The sequence below is a fragment of the Hylobates moloch genome, unplaced genomic scaffold (genome assembly GCF_009828535.3).
Source record: "Hylobates moloch isolate HMO894 unplaced genomic scaffold, HMol_V3 SCAFFOLD_16, whole genome shotgun sequence".
Taxonomy (NCBI): domain Eukaryota; kingdom Metazoa; phylum Chordata; class Mammalia; order Primates; family Hylobatidae; genus Hylobates; species Hylobates moloch.
The window spans coordinates 6,871,810-6,881,086 of NW_026652291.1; the positions used below are offsets into that span (position 1 = coordinate 6,871,810).

A 9,277-nucleotide genomic window follows, 5' to 3' on the forward strand; every position below is an offset into this window, starting at 1 on the left:
TCTTTAAAGTCTTAAGCTTGTCTATACTAGCATCTGCCGTCAGCAGCAGATCGGGCTCACATTTGCATCTTTGGGTTTTTTTTTTTACATTGAAGGCATCTATCTTTCACAGTTCTTCTCCAGGTGTTTTGCCACCTGAATGCTTCTGAGATGCACTTGGCCAAAAGTTCTGGTTCAAAAGAATCAAAAACTCTTCTAGGCCCCGAGGGAAATGTCTTTCGACAATTCCTCTTCTCCATTCTCCCTTGATGAGCTCAGGAGGAGGTAAAGAGTCGCATAGGAAAAAATCTACCTGTTCTATTAAAACAAAACAAAATAAAACAAGGCTGAAAAATAGTAGACAGGGAAGGTATTTTGCCTCAGCAGCAAAATCAACTAGTTGTGGAATTTCATTTACCAGAGGAGACAGTGTTTTCTTAAATATTCTGTAGTGATTAGCTGGCAAAATCTCAAACATTTTTAAACACAAGATGTCTTTGGTCAATAAATACCAGAACTGAAATGTCCTGGGGGTGGAGATTTATGATCTAAGCACAAGAAACACACCCATAAATCAGGCAGAGAAAGCTCTCAGGTAGCCGAGCAGGCATTATGCAGATCTCAGCAGAGGCCCAGGAAGGAAGCCTTGGGGTCCTGGCAGGGCTGAGCTCATATCAGCCTGTGGGAGGAAGGGACGGGCTTTTGAAGGCTCCATTTCTTCATCCACAAAGGAATGAACACTTTGGCTTTGCACTGTTGAGTTCCTCTTTTTCTAATCATTGGAAATTTTTCCTGTTCTATTGTTCACAGACATTTGCAAAGACAGACATGTTGTGAAGGACCTGGGGAACCATGGTGAAATTGTGGCTGGAACACTCGGCTGTGCGACCTTGGGCAAGTCTCTTAAACGTTCTAACATTTTGCATCCTTCTCTGAAAAGTGAGGATAATAATACCCACCATACAGGATGACTGTTAGGATTAAATCAGATAATGTTGTGAAATGCTTAGCACAGTGGCTTGCAAAGTTTCACTTATAGATAACATTTATTAAAGTGCCTGGCACCATGTAGGTCTTCTATAAATTACCCTTAGCCCTTTCCAATGTGCAAAGTTAAGGGAAAATGTAGATGATGCTCTATAATAAATAGTAGCTTCATCCAGATGCAAACTTGACTAAAGCTTTTTGTGGTTTATCTTGATATGGAGTCCAGTTCTGATAATTGGGCTTCTCTTGGGTCCCAAGATCCAGTCTCACCTTGAATTTGGTTTGTTTACTCTCTGTTCCCTCCCAGACTTGTTCTCCATCTCTGGCTTTTTCAACTCTGAGTCTATGCTCTCTTCTCCTCCCTCCCCTGGCCTCCTCACCCCTCCTCTCCTCTTCCCTCTCCTCCCCTTCTTTTCCCTTCCCCTCCCTTCCTCTCTACAGTTTAGTCAAAACACTCCCTCATTATCTCAAGTGCTTCCATGGTTTAGGTTACTGTCTATGTATCCTGATGACTCCAAGGGACCAGTAGCTCCCCCCAGCCCTCTCTTCTGGGATAGACAGGTAACCCAGGTACCCCTGTCCAGACAGGGTATGTCACAGGGGTCGCAAATGCAACGTTACCCACACATATCTCTGGATCCTTCTTTACCATTCTCACAGTCATGTTCAGCCTCTCCCATGTGCTGAGCCTTTTGTACAATTTGGAGGAAGCAGCAGTGAGAGGTCCCGGTCTGGACTTGGTGGTGCTCACACCTGGTCCACCCCTGTACTCATCATCTGGGTAAATGTCCCCAGTGACATAACTGCGGCCCAGGTTAAATATCTGAGAGGCCATGCTGACACCTTCCTCTCCTGCATACAAACTTCTCCCACGTCCCGTGGACTTTACTTCCTAGATACCCTTCATGTCTGTTTATTCTGTCCATTTCTACGGCCCCATCCTGTTTAAAACCACTCGCTTCTGTCACCTGGGTGACTATGGCAGGCAGCCTTTCAGTGGAACGCTGCGTTTCCCCAGCCACAGCCCACAAAGTACGGAGAATAACTAAATACACAAGCCTGGTCATGTAATCCCCCTGCTCAAAACTCCTGCGGCTTCCCAAGGACTTCGGCATAGAATCCAATGTCTTAACCAGCTTCCAAGGTGCCTCCCCGTTCAGACCCCTGCCTCCATCCCCGGTATGTCTCCAGCTTCCCTTCCTGCCCCTTCCACACTAGACTTTATGTTTTCTTTTTTCTTTCCTTTTCTTTGGAGATGGAGTCTTGCTCTGTCACCCAGGCTGGAGTGCAGTGGCTCGATCTCAGCTCACTGCAACTTCCACCTCTTAGGTTCAAGCAATTCTCCCTGCCTCAGGCTCCTGAGTACCTGGGATTACAGGTGCCCAACACCACGCCTGGCTAATTTTTGTACTTTTAGTAGAGACGTGGTTTCGCCATTTTGGCCCAGCAGGTCTTGAACTCCTGACCTCAGGTGATCCGCCCACCTCGGCCTCCCAAAGTGCTGGGATTACCACCGCACCCAGCCGACTTTATGTTCCTTCGGGTTTTCTAATATGCTGTGATCCCCTTTGCTTCCAAATCTGCACTGGACCAGACTTTCCACTGCCTGGAAGACCCTACCCTGACTGTTCCCAGTTCCTGGCTCAGGAGTCAGCTGAAATGAGACCTTCTCATAAGATGTTTCTGAGACTTCCTACTCTCGATACATCCCTTTGTTCTACACTTCCACACCACCCCCCACTCTTTCTTTCTTAGGAGCTCTTTAGGCACTTGCAATTGTTTAATGAGTTCTAGGATGCGATGGAGTCCCGAGACAATGTCTCTTCAAATGTGCTGCAAATCACTTGGGCAGTAAGCCTTAGAAAAATGCAAAGTTGGGGAATTCCTGGGAGGTGGGGTCTGGAATTTTATATTTTTAACAAGTTCCACAAGTGAATCTAAGCACAGCAAACTCAAAGCGCTGTTGCCGTGAGTGCTTGGCCCACGGGACGGGGGTGATTTCTTCTCTAGACTCAGGGATGCTGCAGGAAGGAAAGCCTGCACCCGGCATAAGCCCTCAGAACATCCTGGAAAGCTTCTCCCTCCTCAGGTTCTCTGTTATTACTGCATGGTTCAGACATCCAGCTGTCTTAAGATCACTCGACAAGCACGTATGTCACAAAACGTGAACAGTGTTCTGGAAGTGTCAGCACGAGCGTCCTTCTTCTTTCCTATCCTGGGGGGTCTGCCACTTAGATTCCTCTGCTTGGACATTCTTCTGACACATGCATAAGCCTCACAGACAATAAAACCCCCCTATCCAAGTTATGGGTCTGGAGGAGGCAAATGGAAAAGGCCAGTCTTTCCATCTATGAAATCTGACTTCCTTTCAAGAATAGTTACATCTGTAACATCTATTCTACTGTTTCTTTGAACAGCTGCTTAAATCTTGGTGTAGCACAAAATGCAGAGATGGTCAAAGCAGACATTATTTGGTGATTACATGACCCTGGAGAAGTTTCTTCATTTCTCTGGCATTCTCATTTCTCTTCTGTACAGAAACAGGTGGAGCACTTACCTGGAGGGGGATTGAAACGTGCAATGGTGCTGGACACAGGGAAGCCTCTTGAGGATATTCACCGCCCTCCCCGCCTCCCTCTCTGCCAAGTGCACATCGTATCTAGCATCCGTAGAGGCCAGCTCCTCTCTGACAGTGACCTCACTCCTGCCCCCAGGTACATGCTACAGTCATCTTTGAACCAGGCAGAAGCACTCCTTGCTATGGTAAATTGCTCTATCAAATGCTTATCTCCTTTTATCCTCTCTTGAAGATCAAAAGGACCCATAGCTTCATTTTCTGTAGAGGAAATCTAGAAACCTAGAATTGTCCATTTTTTTCCTGTGATCAATTAATGATTTATCAGGATTCAGGTTGTGGCTCTACTCCTTGCTAGCTGTGTGATACGGGGCAAGAACCCCAATGACATCCCTGCAAATGTCAATCATGTACCTGGTGTCAGGCGCTGGTTGGAGTGTTTGGCTGACTCTTCCCCTTTCCCTCACTTTGCAATGATGGTCTTGATTTTACAGGGGCAGAAAAGGAGGCTGGGTGGAGTAAGCCTGTGGTCTGAGCCTCCACTCCTGGGTAAAGGCTGTGGGACAGCAGAGTCGGCAAGTCTCTGTCACTCTCTACCACAGTGGTTGCCTTTCTAAGCCATAGCTAGTGCCATGTGGGAATAGAGTGAAATTTTATAAGCAAGGCGATGTATGGGAAATACTTACCACAGCACCTGGCCTTGGTGAGTGTCAGGGCATGCTGCTTGTTATGTCTTAGGCTCTGCAGGTGCTGAGAACTTGGGCATTTCCCTTCACCAAGGTGGCCCACTGATGGGAGTGTGATCATCGGCTTTGTTCCCTGCTTGTGTGGCCCTGGCAGCTCCTATTGTGGCCTCCAGCCTTGCCCCAGGCTCTTTCCGATGCATCCAATCCTACTGAAAGCGATTGATTCCCGTGGCTCCCACGCCTGGTCATGGGCCTTCAGTGCTTGCCTCCACACCCTGGTTAAGAAAGGCATGGAGGGGGTGCTCAGTGAGGAGCTAGTGTTGGGCTGGGCCCCCAGCCTGTTGCAGGCACTGTGGAGGGAGCGGCTCCTCCAGGGGCCCCTCACCTGCTGCACCTCCCCACCAGCCCCTAACTCGTGCAGGCTCCTTGCAGAACGGGCTCTGGATCTTTCTTCTCCATTTCAGACTGGGCCCTCCCTGCTCCTCACATGGGGTAATTTGACAGCCTTCTGAATGGCTCCCTACATCCAGGCTCTAGAGCAGGGGTCAGCACATGACAGCCTGTGGTCAAATCCAGCCCTTAGTCTGTTTTCATAGCCCTTGAGCTAAGAATATTTCTACATTTCTAAAGAGTTGTTAGAAACCAACCACATGACAAAAATAAAGAAGAATATGCAACAACGACCGACTGCAAAGCCCTTTACAGATACTGTTTGCAGACGCCTGCTCTAGACCATTCTTCATATTGACCTTCTCGCCCAGCCTCAAGGTCTCACCCTGATTCCACCCAAGGTCTCACATCCTGTCTCTACCCTGCTTAAAAATCTTTAAGCCATGCTGTGTGCAAAAAAGGCACCCTGAAGGTAGTCTAAGAAGATCTGGATTCAATTCCCAACTCTGATACTTATTAGCTGTATGACCCTCTTGAACCTCAGTCTCTTCCTCTGTGTAATAGACTTAACAGGGCAAACCCAGGAGGTTATTTGGGGACCTGATGACTTTGAGGTATGAAAATGCACTCTGAGATACACAAAGCTATTCAAAATATGAAATTTCATCATAACTGTTTTGTCCATGGGCAGTGTCCACACCCCAGAGCCTGCTGTAGACTCTGTCCCCAGCTGAGACCCAGTTTGCTTTCCAAACCTCATCCCTGTGACTTTCCACATGACATCCCAACCCACATGCCGCATGGCTTTGCTCTCACCCTGCCTTGGTTGAAATGCTCTTCCCAGTATCGACTTGCATTTGAGCCCTACCTGATCTTCAGATTTCACACCCAGCTCGGTGGCAGGTGCCTCTGGTGTGTGGATCCTGCAATCTGCATGGGGACAGTTAGAGACATGGAGATGGGAGGAGTCTTCAGCAGTCAAAGCGCTTGTTCTCCAGCCCGAGAAGGCATTAAACATTTCAATCTGTGCGCTGGTCTTAAATCTTCTCCTCCCTCTCTTTTCTTTCTCTTCCTTTTCTTTCCAACACTCCAACATGAAACAGTGCCTGCTGTGCAGTAAAAATATTTTGGCTGCCTCCCTTTTAAAAACGTTCTAAGAATACACAGAGGCATCCACATACACACCTGGTAGGCTCTGACGATTGCCTTCTAGGTGACAGAAATAAACTCTGAGCTTGTGCCCCTCCTTGGGACCAGCGTGGGGAACTCCTGGGCCAGCCTTCCAGACAGGCACCTAATTAAGGGGCAGCAGCATTTGGTATGGAGCAAAAATTTGCCCTTTTTGCTGACCATTCTCAATGCTGCAGAACTCTCAATTATTTGTAGAAATTGGAAGACGCAAGATGATGTAAATAAAGGTAGAATATGATTCATGCTCCTCTTTTGTGTTTTAAGATCTACTCAAGGAAATACAAAATGTTGAAACTCTTGCCTTTTTTAAACCCTAGGTTTCTTGCCTGAACTCAAATAAACTTTTGTTTCACCCAAAGAGAGGCATCGTGGGGTCCTGCAAAATCATTAGGTGGGGAGCCAGCAAGGTGAGGTTCTCATTGTCACCTGCCACCACCTATAACAAGTCCTAGGTTGTCTCTGAACCTCAGGCTCTTTGCTCAAAATTAGGGGCTTTAATTAAGTGACCCATTAGATTACTTCTAGCTGTAAAAATCTGTGGTAGATGAGCTGGAATTGTTAGTATGATTTAAGGCATAATATGGGTTTAGAAATAGTATTTCTTTTACTACTAATAGTTATAACTTTGCAGGATGATGCCTACAGTTCTCATTCAATAGACTCTTTTTTTCTTTTCTTTTCTTTTCTTTTTTTTTTTTTTGAAGCAGAGTCTCGCTCTGTCACCTAGGCTGGAGTGCAGTGGTGCGATCTTGGCTCATGGCAACCTCTGCCCCCTGGGTTTCAGTGATTCTTGTGACTCAGCTTCCCAAGTAGCTGGGATTACAGTTATGCACCACCACGCCCAGCTATTTTTTTTTTGGCATTTTTAGTAGAGATGGGGTTTCACTATGTTAGCAAGGCTGGTCTCGAACTCCTGGCCTGAAGCGATCCACCTGCCTGGGCCTCCCAAAGTGCTAGGATTACAGGCTTGAGCCACCACGCCCAGCTGACTCTTTTTAAATAAAATTATTATTATTATTATGTGATACAGGGTCTGGCTCTGTCATCCAGGCTGGAGTAGAGTAGCACAGTCTTAGCTCGTTGCAACCTCCACCTCTTGGTCTCAAGCAGTCCTCTCACCTCAGCCTCCCAAGTAGCTGGGATTATAGGTGTGCACCACCATGTCTGGCTAATTTTTGTATTTCTTGTAGAGAAGGGATTTTGCCCTGTTGCCCAGGCTGGTCTCCAACTCCTGAGCTCAAGGGATCCTCCTGCCTCGGCCTCCCAAAGTGCTGGGATTACAGGCGCCCATGACTCATGGCCCCCCAGCCACATTCAATAGACTCTTTACACTGGGGTGGGTGCTGTGGTCACAGCAAAAGGAAATGTGCATTTATTTATACAGTGACCAAATGTTTATGACCTGCCATCATGGTTGGTATGTGAGAGTAAAATCATTCTCATTTTATAGAAGATAACACTGAGACTAAGTGAAGTTGGAATGACTATTCATACTCATATCTATAACACTAGCTCATTCTACGTGGCTCATCTTAGGGCCCTAGTCTCAATAAGAATTCCCATAGTAGGCTTTCAACTTACTGATTCTTCAAGTCATTCCTAAGTGTAAAACAAGTTATTACTTATGATGCATTATTAAATAAAGTGAGCTATTAGGTTGGTGCAAAAGTAATCATGATTTTGCCATTCGTTTAATGGCGAAAACCACAATTACTTTTGCACAAACCTAATATTTTGGATCGCAATTATTTCAATATACCACTTCATATGATATTTTGGGACTGCCTTTGAGTGAGCTCTATCGCTTGTATTGTGCCTCAGTAAAGCCCCGTTTAAAACTCTTCTGTAATTCAGTCTTTCAGAAAATCAAGACTCTTTTTTTTTTTTTGAGATGGAGTCTCGCTCTGTCACCCAGGCTGGAGTGCAGTGGCGCAATCTCGGCTCACTGCAAGCTCCGCCTCCCGGGTTCGTCATTCTCCTGCCTCAGCCTCTCCGAGTAGCTGGGACTACAGGCGCCCGCCACCACGCCCGGCTAATTTTTTTTTTGTATTTTTTTAGTAGAGACGGGGTTTCACCGTGGTCTCGATCTCCTGACCTCGTGATCCGCCCGCCTCGGCCTCCCAAAGTGCTGGGATTACAAGCTTGAGCCACCGCGCCCGGCAGAAAATCAAGACTCTTTAATAAGTCCCCGATTTGCTCATTCTTGCACATCATTCGTCACTATGTTAAAGAGGCTTTCATGATCAATGTGTTTTGGAAATATGACTAAACAACGTAAGGTTAGTGCCTTTATAGCAGGGCCTCTTGCATCCTGTAATGCAAGGGTATGTATCTGAGATCTCCATGAAGGTGTTGCCATTTGCTGCTTTTACTTTTCCTGAAGTTCTTTTACTCTGGAAAGTACTATCATGGAGTGTCTGACAGCACTGGCATTCACAGAAATCTGTGTTGCCCCCAGTTAATCTTAATTTCTCTCATTGGCACTGTATCTGTGGGGTTTTGCTGCAATGTAAAATAGAATAATGACTATTTGTTATATTTTAGACACTTTATGGATTCCAAAGCATTCATCTCATACGGTTCTTAAAGCCATCTTGAGAGATGGATGTGATTACTCCACTGTATTCACAAAGCAGTGAGAATTTTAGTGTAGAATGGTGTACCAAATAAACAGTACAACTTTTCCCCACTTCTCTGAACACATAAGGAAGACGGTAATAATATTAGTAAGTCATACTAACTGCATAGCAGGGCCCTGAAACAAGAATGGGCAATCTACAGATACCAGAAATGGAAATATTTCCTGGAAAGGAGGGTGCTTGGGATGATTACTAGGGGCTGAATCACTGGGGCCTAAGAGGGTGTAGGGAAAAGAGCTGAGAGCCATGCACAAGGCTGCATCGAGGGTTTCAGGTCCTAGGAGGGGCAGGGGACCACATCTGGCAATCTAGGTGTGGCAAAGGACAGCAAACCTGCAGTGGGGACTGAAAATCTACCCCCACTCATTTCTAGAGTCTGCAACTGCTCTGTGTCTGCCTACCGAGTGCTGTGGCTGAAGCCCTGGTCCTGGAACTTGAGAAGCGCCTTCTGCATGGGGTAGGGTCTGGAGCCACCATAAGAGTAGGAGCTGTCTGGAAATAAGTTCATCATGTGGGTTTGGGGCTGAACTTAGACATGTACAGAACCTGTGTTTATAGCCATGATAATGCATCTTGGGGGTTCCTGGAATTCAGAGAAGGGAAATCACCCAGGGTGGTGATGACCTCACAACTAAGAATTACACAACACTGGAGGAAAACAGAGCCCAAGTGAGACAAACAAAAACACAGCACAGAGGACTATATACCTGGTGAAAAGAAGGGAACTTAGAGAATCTGAAAAGACATGTGAAACATTTTTTAATATCCTGAAAGAAAGGAGAGAAAGCAACCATGGTGGGAGGAATGAAGGCTCTGGAGGAAAAGAAGTC

The 9,277-nt window shown here is 46.3% G+C and overlaps 1 long non-coding RNA gene across 1 annotated transcript; it reads right to left on the reverse strand.

Moving 5' to 3' along the window:
* Window positions 1-2,854: 2,854 nt before the first annotated feature.
* On the reverse strand, window positions 2,855-9,022 carry LOC116456312 (uncharacterized). The gene is made up of 3 exons (XR_004244602.1): window positions 8,849-9,022; window positions 4,228-4,502; window positions 2,855-3,523 (listed from the first exon to the last, which is right to left on the reverse strand). It is a non-coding gene; the product is annotated as an uncharacterized LOC116456312 (long non-coding RNA).
* Between the last annotated feature and the right edge of the window lie 255 nt (window positions 9,023-9,277).